Source organism: Neltuma alba, unplaced genomic scaffold (genome assembly GCF_004799145.2).
Source record: "Neltuma alba isolate B1F8T4 unplaced genomic scaffold, ASM479914v2 tig00010068_pilon, whole genome shotgun sequence".
Lineage (NCBI taxonomy): Eukaryota > Viridiplantae > Streptophyta > Magnoliopsida > Fabales > Fabaceae > Neltuma > Neltuma alba.
Window position 1 is genome coordinate 25,506 of NW_021635027.1, and position 7,497 is coordinate 33,002.

Genomic DNA, 7,497 nt, shown 5'->3' on the forward strand with positions numbered 1-7,497 from the left:
GTAATTAATTGTGGATGTGTCAAGCCTGAAATGTGATGTAATGTTTGACGTATAATGTAATGGCATGCAACTCAAAGTATATGAATGAATGGGAATTCATAAGGCTAGTTGTTGCATGTTCGAATGAAGGGAGAATTAAAGTAAGAATTGTTTAATGGATAAAACGTAGGTCTTAGAGAAATCAGTTTCCAGCTCTAGTTTGATCTATCAAATGAATGAGTTAAGACATAAAATTTGACATGGTTAAATTACACATCCTAAACTTTAAAACAAGTCGTAAATCACTTAAAATGGATGTGTGTGCTAAGAGTTATGTCCTCCTGAAGTTGGACCTGTAATCTGGAAAATACCCAATAAATAGTAACCTGAGAATGAATCCCAAGTTTAATTTACATGCTTGTTTTGGGAATCGCTTGAACCATAATGCTTCTAGGAGCGTACTCTGAGGGGTAAAAGAAGGATGTTTCACTCCTCACGTTGCTGATGATTATATACTTAGTAAAAGCCTACATAAATAGCTAGATCAGAGTTTATGAGAATAGAATTCCCATTTGAGTGTTGGGATGATTGATTTTATATATTTTTGTACATAAATGCATCAAGCCAACAATGTATTGTGAATTCTCCCATTATAATTGGCTTTTGGTCAGGAGCCAGACATATTCATATTAGAATGTGCAATATCTATTTTCCACCGTAATAATGCACATAGATAGATATTAAAAGTAAGTTGGGATCACTGTTGGATAAGAATCTTCTTATTCTTGTTTGTCTCTAAATGAAACAAAATAATGTTTCTAAAGGAAATTTATGGATTTGGGAGACTTACATTACATGTTCCCAATATAAGGGGAGAAAATGTGTAGCTAGAAAAGAAAACACATAGAATGCATTTTCACTATCAAATGTAGATCCTCAAATATACCAGTATGAACTAAAAGTTCATAAAGTATTGCATTCGTAAAACATTACTAATATCTGCCAGATGTAATTACTGACCCAAATAAGGATTCTTAATTCTTATATTCTAGCTAAAAGTGCTCCTATTCTTGAAGACATGCTAAAAACATGAGATTATGATCAGTTCCAAAAGAAAAGAAAAAGGAGCAAATTATCATGATGATCATACTAAGGAGGCATGAATTGCAAAAGAGAATAAAACATAACTGTTTGACCCTTGAAGATGTTTAAGTGTCTGAAAGCAATAAAGAGATCTCGATATGTTATGTCATAAAAGAAAAGGGGACCGATAAAGGAATAAAATTGTCGACAATAATTTTATTGATGATATCATGTGATTAAATGAGAATCTTATATATAAATCTGTCATGAGATACAGATAGAAAAATGGTTGGCCAACAGAAAAGAAAAGACGCAATGTAACAGGGATTTGTGTATCCCTAGCCTATGCATTTGAAGTGTAATACTAGTATTTTGTAAATAGGAATTTGTGCAATATAAAGAGAAATAAAGCCTTGTGGTGGATTAAATTACATGCCTTATCAATCTGGCAGTCTAGTAATAAATGAAGTTTTTTTTTCACGTGCGTCTTAGAAATATATAACTATAACGTATGACTCACTTTATAGTGAAATTATGTGTGAATCCCAGAAGGATTCAAATCCTTGTATAAATTCAAACAATCCAGTACATGAACAGATTTGGATCATAATATGAAAATCCTTGAAGGATTTGAGTTTCTAGAAGCATACAATTATGTTCTCAAGAATATTATTCAATTAAATCTCTATATGAGGCATATGTGGTTAATATCAACTGAAGGAATGATGTAAACATATTCCAACTTGTCTGTTTGTGAAAAGATTCAAAATGAGTTTGTTATCAGTATTATTTATGATGATAGTATTAAAACTCCTGATGAGTTTTCAAAAGTTGCGAATTACTTTAAAAAAAAGTTTGAAATGAAAGCTTTCAGAAGAATACATATGGATAAGTCACATCTATTATGTGGATAAGCAACATCTATTATATGTTTCGGTAGTTGCAAGATCTTTAGATATGGACTAAAGATCGATTTAGACCTCCAGAAGGTAATGAATAAACACTTGGTCTAGAAGTACCATATCTTAGTGTCACTGAAGCATTTATATATCTATCTAGCTATACAGAATTTGAGCTATCATTTGCTAATTAGCATGATGTAGTTTTTTATCAACATGAAGATGTTGGAATGAAGTTAAAAATTTCTTCATTACTTTAAAGATACTGTGGAGGTAATATTATTTTATCTGAAAGTATCCAAGACTAATTTAATGGCTATATAGATAAAGTATTCTTGTTTGATTCTCATGTCAAGAGATCATAGTATGATCCATGTGTGGATAAACCATAAAAAAACTATTCGTCTCATGATTTTCAGAAGATCATGAAATTCATATTTGACGTTTTTATCTCATTACAATATTTGGAAGGGTTGTTCGTTATATTAGACTTTGTAGGCTCGAGATGTCAACTGACGTTGCCAAAAGGGAGAGTTGATATATGCTGTACTCTTTTTTCCTTATCTATGGTTTTGTCCCATTGGGTTTTCCTAGCAAGGCTTTTAATGAGCCAGCATTACATAGTGTATTAATGAATGATGTACTCTTTTTCTTTCGTTAGGTTTTTGTCCCACAGGGTTTTTCCTAGTTGAAGTTTTTTAACGAGGCACATTCATATATATTGGACATCCAATGGGGAGTGTTATGAATATAATAATATCTTTGTGGATGTCCATATATCTCCTATTATCTCCTATAATCTCTAATATCTCCTATTATCTCTGCATCCCACAATTATCTCATATTATTATGTAATCTGTAGATTCTATCAAAGGTATAAAGCTATGCCTATAAATAGAGGCAATGTATAATGTATTGAGCACTCTTGAATGGAATAAGAAATACTCTCTCTTGTTGATCATATCTTCCTCTATATGATTCTTCTTTATATTTCTTCTTTATTTATAACATTCTTTAACTTTTTGAGATTTTGGTGAATCGCCTTCTCCTTCCTTATCCTTTTACTTTACACGCGGTTAAATTGCTTACGTGTGTACATTATTTCTAATTCCAAAATTTGTAGTAATTCAATTATTATTTGGGTTTAATATCATTATTCGTTTTCACAGTTTTAAATGTCAGCATCGTTTTTTCTGTAGGATTTTGAACTGCTTGTGAGAAATTAACCCCAATTTTTAACTGTTAAATTCATTAGTTCCTTAAAAGTTACTCCCTCCGTTCCTTATTATAAGAGACATTTGATGCTTATGGCATGTTCCCTTATATAAGAGACATTTAAAAGTTGTCTCTATTTTTTTGTATTGATTTCATATTTTACCCTTATTTATTTTGTCTCCAACTCATACTCTCTCTCCCTCCCACTTCTCTTTCTTTTAATAATTTAATTGTTCTCTCTCATACTCTCTCTCCTTATTAATGGGGGCATTGTTGTAAAAACATTATACTTTCTACACATTAATTGTTCTTAACTAATTTTAACTATTTTTTTTATCAACGTAATTTAGTTATTTGTCTCTTATAATAAGAAACGGAGGGAGTAAATCTGTTAAACAAGTAATAGTATTAAATCTTCCATTAGTCAAGTCTGAAGCATCTTGGCCTCATCTTTCACTGACTGACCAAGCTCTCCTCTCTCTTTTGATCAGCCCACAAGATCATCTCCTTGCTCACCATTCTTGCTACATGTAAATGGCTCATCATTCCTTTCAACCTCTCCTTGATTATAGTGTTGATTTCTAATACTATAGATTTAATTTTGCTCAGCTAGAGGAACCCAGATTCTCGTACTTTTTAACCTCCAAGGATGATTCTGCAACGAGTACTTGTTAATTTCTGGAATCATTTTCTGGTGTCAAGTGCTCAAAAGAACCACTCACTACTTCTCTTCTTTCATCTTTCTGTTTTCTTCCTCTTGAAGGAATATGTGTGCGTGAATCTCGATTTTGACATTGATAAATCCATGGTTTGATATCAAAGATGATGGGGGTGGAGGAGTAATAATCGTAAACTCTAGTACCAGAAGCTTTTGAAGCATCGAAGAAAGAGTTCAGATCTCAAACCAGTCAACTAGTGGATATGGAGATTTGGAGCTTCCTACTCTGCACTACATGGTGGCTGATCCCAAATCCAAAACAAGGCCTATTTAGCCATGGGAGTTTGGTTGTAGTCGAAGAGGGTCCTAGTGACAGTGTGACCGAGGGAAGGGAAGGTGTTATGGAGAGCCATTTACAAGTAGGGAGAAACGTGAGTAAGGAGATGATCTTGTGGAAAGATTGAAAGAGAGAGGAGAGACCAATCTATACAAAGTTCATCACAAGAGCCTAAATGTATCGCAAATCCATAACAAGTCTGTATCAATTTCCATGACAAATATATCCAAATATAATTTTCCCTTTTTTTAGTCATATCTGTGTGTGCTTGTGTGTATGGCCATCTGCGTTTGAACGATTTTTCTCGCCTGATTTCGAAGTATATATGCCCACAAGTTTATGCTAATTCATTGCATTAGTAATTTATACTAAAATTAAATCCAATTATTGCTAAGTATAAGAGATAATTGACACATTTACAAGTATTCATCTCGAACTCTGTTTTGTTGGTCGCCTTTTATAGTTGAAGGTTTCATTGCTGTTGAATATTCAGTAATCCTCATCCATGAATGTCTCGATCAATTCTTTTGCTTTGTTATGAACAGCAGCTTAGTTAATGATGATTTCATAAATATGCAAACCAGAACTAGGATATATTGCACTTGCATGCAAGTTAAGCAAAATATCATATCATAGAATGATAATGATCTTGTTGCAATTCCCACATTAGCTGGATTTCCTTAAAAAAGAGGTCTTATAACATCTTGGATCCCCCAACTCTAAGCTAGCTTTTCTGGTGTGATTCTCTCAAGAAGGTACTTGTTGCGGAATTAACCAAGTAAAATTAATTTAGAGATTTATAGCTAGGAATCAATGCATAGCTATAGGTAGCATTTAACATATTAATATGGTTGCATGTTTACTATATCTGCCAAAGCTTCTTAGCTCACTACTACAAAAAAGAGTTTTCACGACACTAATTTACAGCGGTTATTAGAAAAAACATTGTAAAAAATATGACGGTGCCATTTCTGTAATTATATGTGTACTTTTAAAGGCGGTTTTTTAAATAACCGTCATAAAAAGTCTATCAGAATTTTAAAATCCATTGCGTGATAGTTTCTACTTTTCATAGTCAGAGCTCATAGTCCCTCATACCATCCTCACTAGATTTTCTCCCTCCTCCAACATTTGTCAACGTTTATCCATTGCTTCTATAATTTTTGCCATGTTCTTCCATCACCGTCGCTGTTGTTGTTGTTGTCGCCATCGCCTCATCCTCTTCGTTCTTATTTGTGAGTTTTTCACCTCCATTCTTTCTGTGAATTTCATAGTTTTTGTGGTTTGATATGATTATTTTCTTTGGTTAAAAATATGATGTTTAATATGAGTTTAAAGAGATCTGATTTTTAGTAGATCTGAGTCTTTGATTTTATCTTTATTAGATCTTAATGGCTTCTATCTGGTGGCTGAAGGTGAAGCTAAGTGACGCTATTACGACAGGAAAGAATCTATGTTTGCTCCATTAGAATGCTTTTAACTGGTGAGAGATTTCATTTGAAGCTTTGTTCTCCCGTTCCATCCTAACCAGTAGGGTGAAACGTAGACTAAAAAAAAACAATTTTCACGACGGTTATTTATATAACTGCAGTGAAAAGTCACTTACCATGGCGGTTCTTAAACTACCATAAAATCCTCTACGTTTTACATCGATGACACAGACGTCGGTCTCAAAACCGCCGTAAAAAACTCATTTTAACAGCCGTTAAATGTTTTTTTTTTTGTAGAAGTGGCTATTCTCCATCTTCCCTTATATAGATACAAGAATAACATCCAACATGAACATATATTTCTTTGCAACAGAATATTTGAGTAAATTACGCCCAAACGCTCCTAATTGAAATGAAACAGTTAATAAAAGGAACAAAAGAAAGTCAACATGAACACATGCAAAAGTTCTGAACTTATTTATTCACAACCCAAAATAGAGATCATTACAAACTAGTTGATTTTCATCTACTTGAAATGAAAAGACTATATATTAGTACCCTTGAAAATAATTAACATCCCATCACTGTACAATTAAATCCATTACTGGCAAGTAGGTTCCACTGTAGTGCTTCGCCTTGCTGTGGGATACAAGAATATACCTTAACCATTCTTCTACCTACACCACCAATGAAAATCAGATTACCACCACAAGCCCTAAAGGCTAATCCCCAACCATTTACAGTAGCCATTCGCTCAGGCAATCCCCCTACTATGACCCACGAGTTACGTTCTTTCTCATATCTTCTTACCACCTATTCTCCATAATCTGCAGCATATAATATGTTGTTTGCAACTGCAACTAAAGGAGGTGCCTTGTTAGGAGGGGCTGTTACAGTCACAACTCCATCAATTCGCCTTGGCAACATATCAGGTATTAGCTTCCATGTTTTTGTGATTGGGTCAAATTCCTCTCCGCAAGTAAGTTGCATCATTTCGCCTTCACCAATCCCACCAATTACATAAAACTTCCTGTCCATGAAAAAACCAGAACACAACTTCTGGCTTTATTCATGCTTGGAAGAATCTCAAATTTTGCTGTTTCTGAGTTATAAAGCTCAGCTGAGCTTAAGATATTCCCAAGTGAATCACAGCTCCCGGCTATAAAAGCAATTTCATGATGGCTGGCAGAGGCAAACAGGCATCTAGGAGTATTCATTGACATGCCTAAGGACCAAATGTTTGTTAAAATGTTGTACTTGTAGATGATAGGAGACATTACATCCCTTCCAAAAACAAGAAGCTGCGTGCCAACAGCCAATGACTCCTTAACTGAACTCTCAAAGCATTCATCATTTGAAGGTATCTTGGGCAACTTCTTCCAATGGCCACCATTTGGTTCAAAGGCCTCCCATTCAAGGCGGCTACATGAGTAGTAAACCCAATACTTTATAATATTTTCCCTTCTCCTTAGACGATATAATAGTCCACTCTTAACAAGGGAGTGAAAATCCTGATTCAACAAGGCGAGTGTTGCGTAATCAAATCTTGAGCATTGAACCAGACAATTGATTGAAAGGTCCCTTCCAAGTTGGTGGGAAAGCAAACTTGAATCATTCAGCATGATTGGTTCTCCCTCTTCCATGTTGTGCTGGTTTATTGAGAGCTCCATCGTTGAATGAATATTATAAATGCACACCCGTTTTTCGCATCAAATGAGCTTGAAACATGATCAGACCCTACAATACCCTGCAATCGTTAATACAGTTTTAAAAGGGGGAAAAAACAATCTTAATTATCTTAATTGAAATCAGTCATTTGAATAATATCAATATAACTTTGCTTATATCATACAAACACAAATTTTTGTTCATATCAAAGAAAAGAAATTCCACAGA

At 34.0% G+C, this 7,497-nt stretch overlaps 1 pseudogene; it reads right to left on the minus strand.

Moving 5' to 3' along the window:
• Positions 1–6,171: 6,171 nt before the first annotated feature.
• LOC114754077 (F-box/kelch-repeat protein At1g74510-like) lies at positions 6,172–7,271 on the minus strand (annotated as a pseudogene).
• Positions 7,272–7,497: the final 226 nt, after the last annotated feature.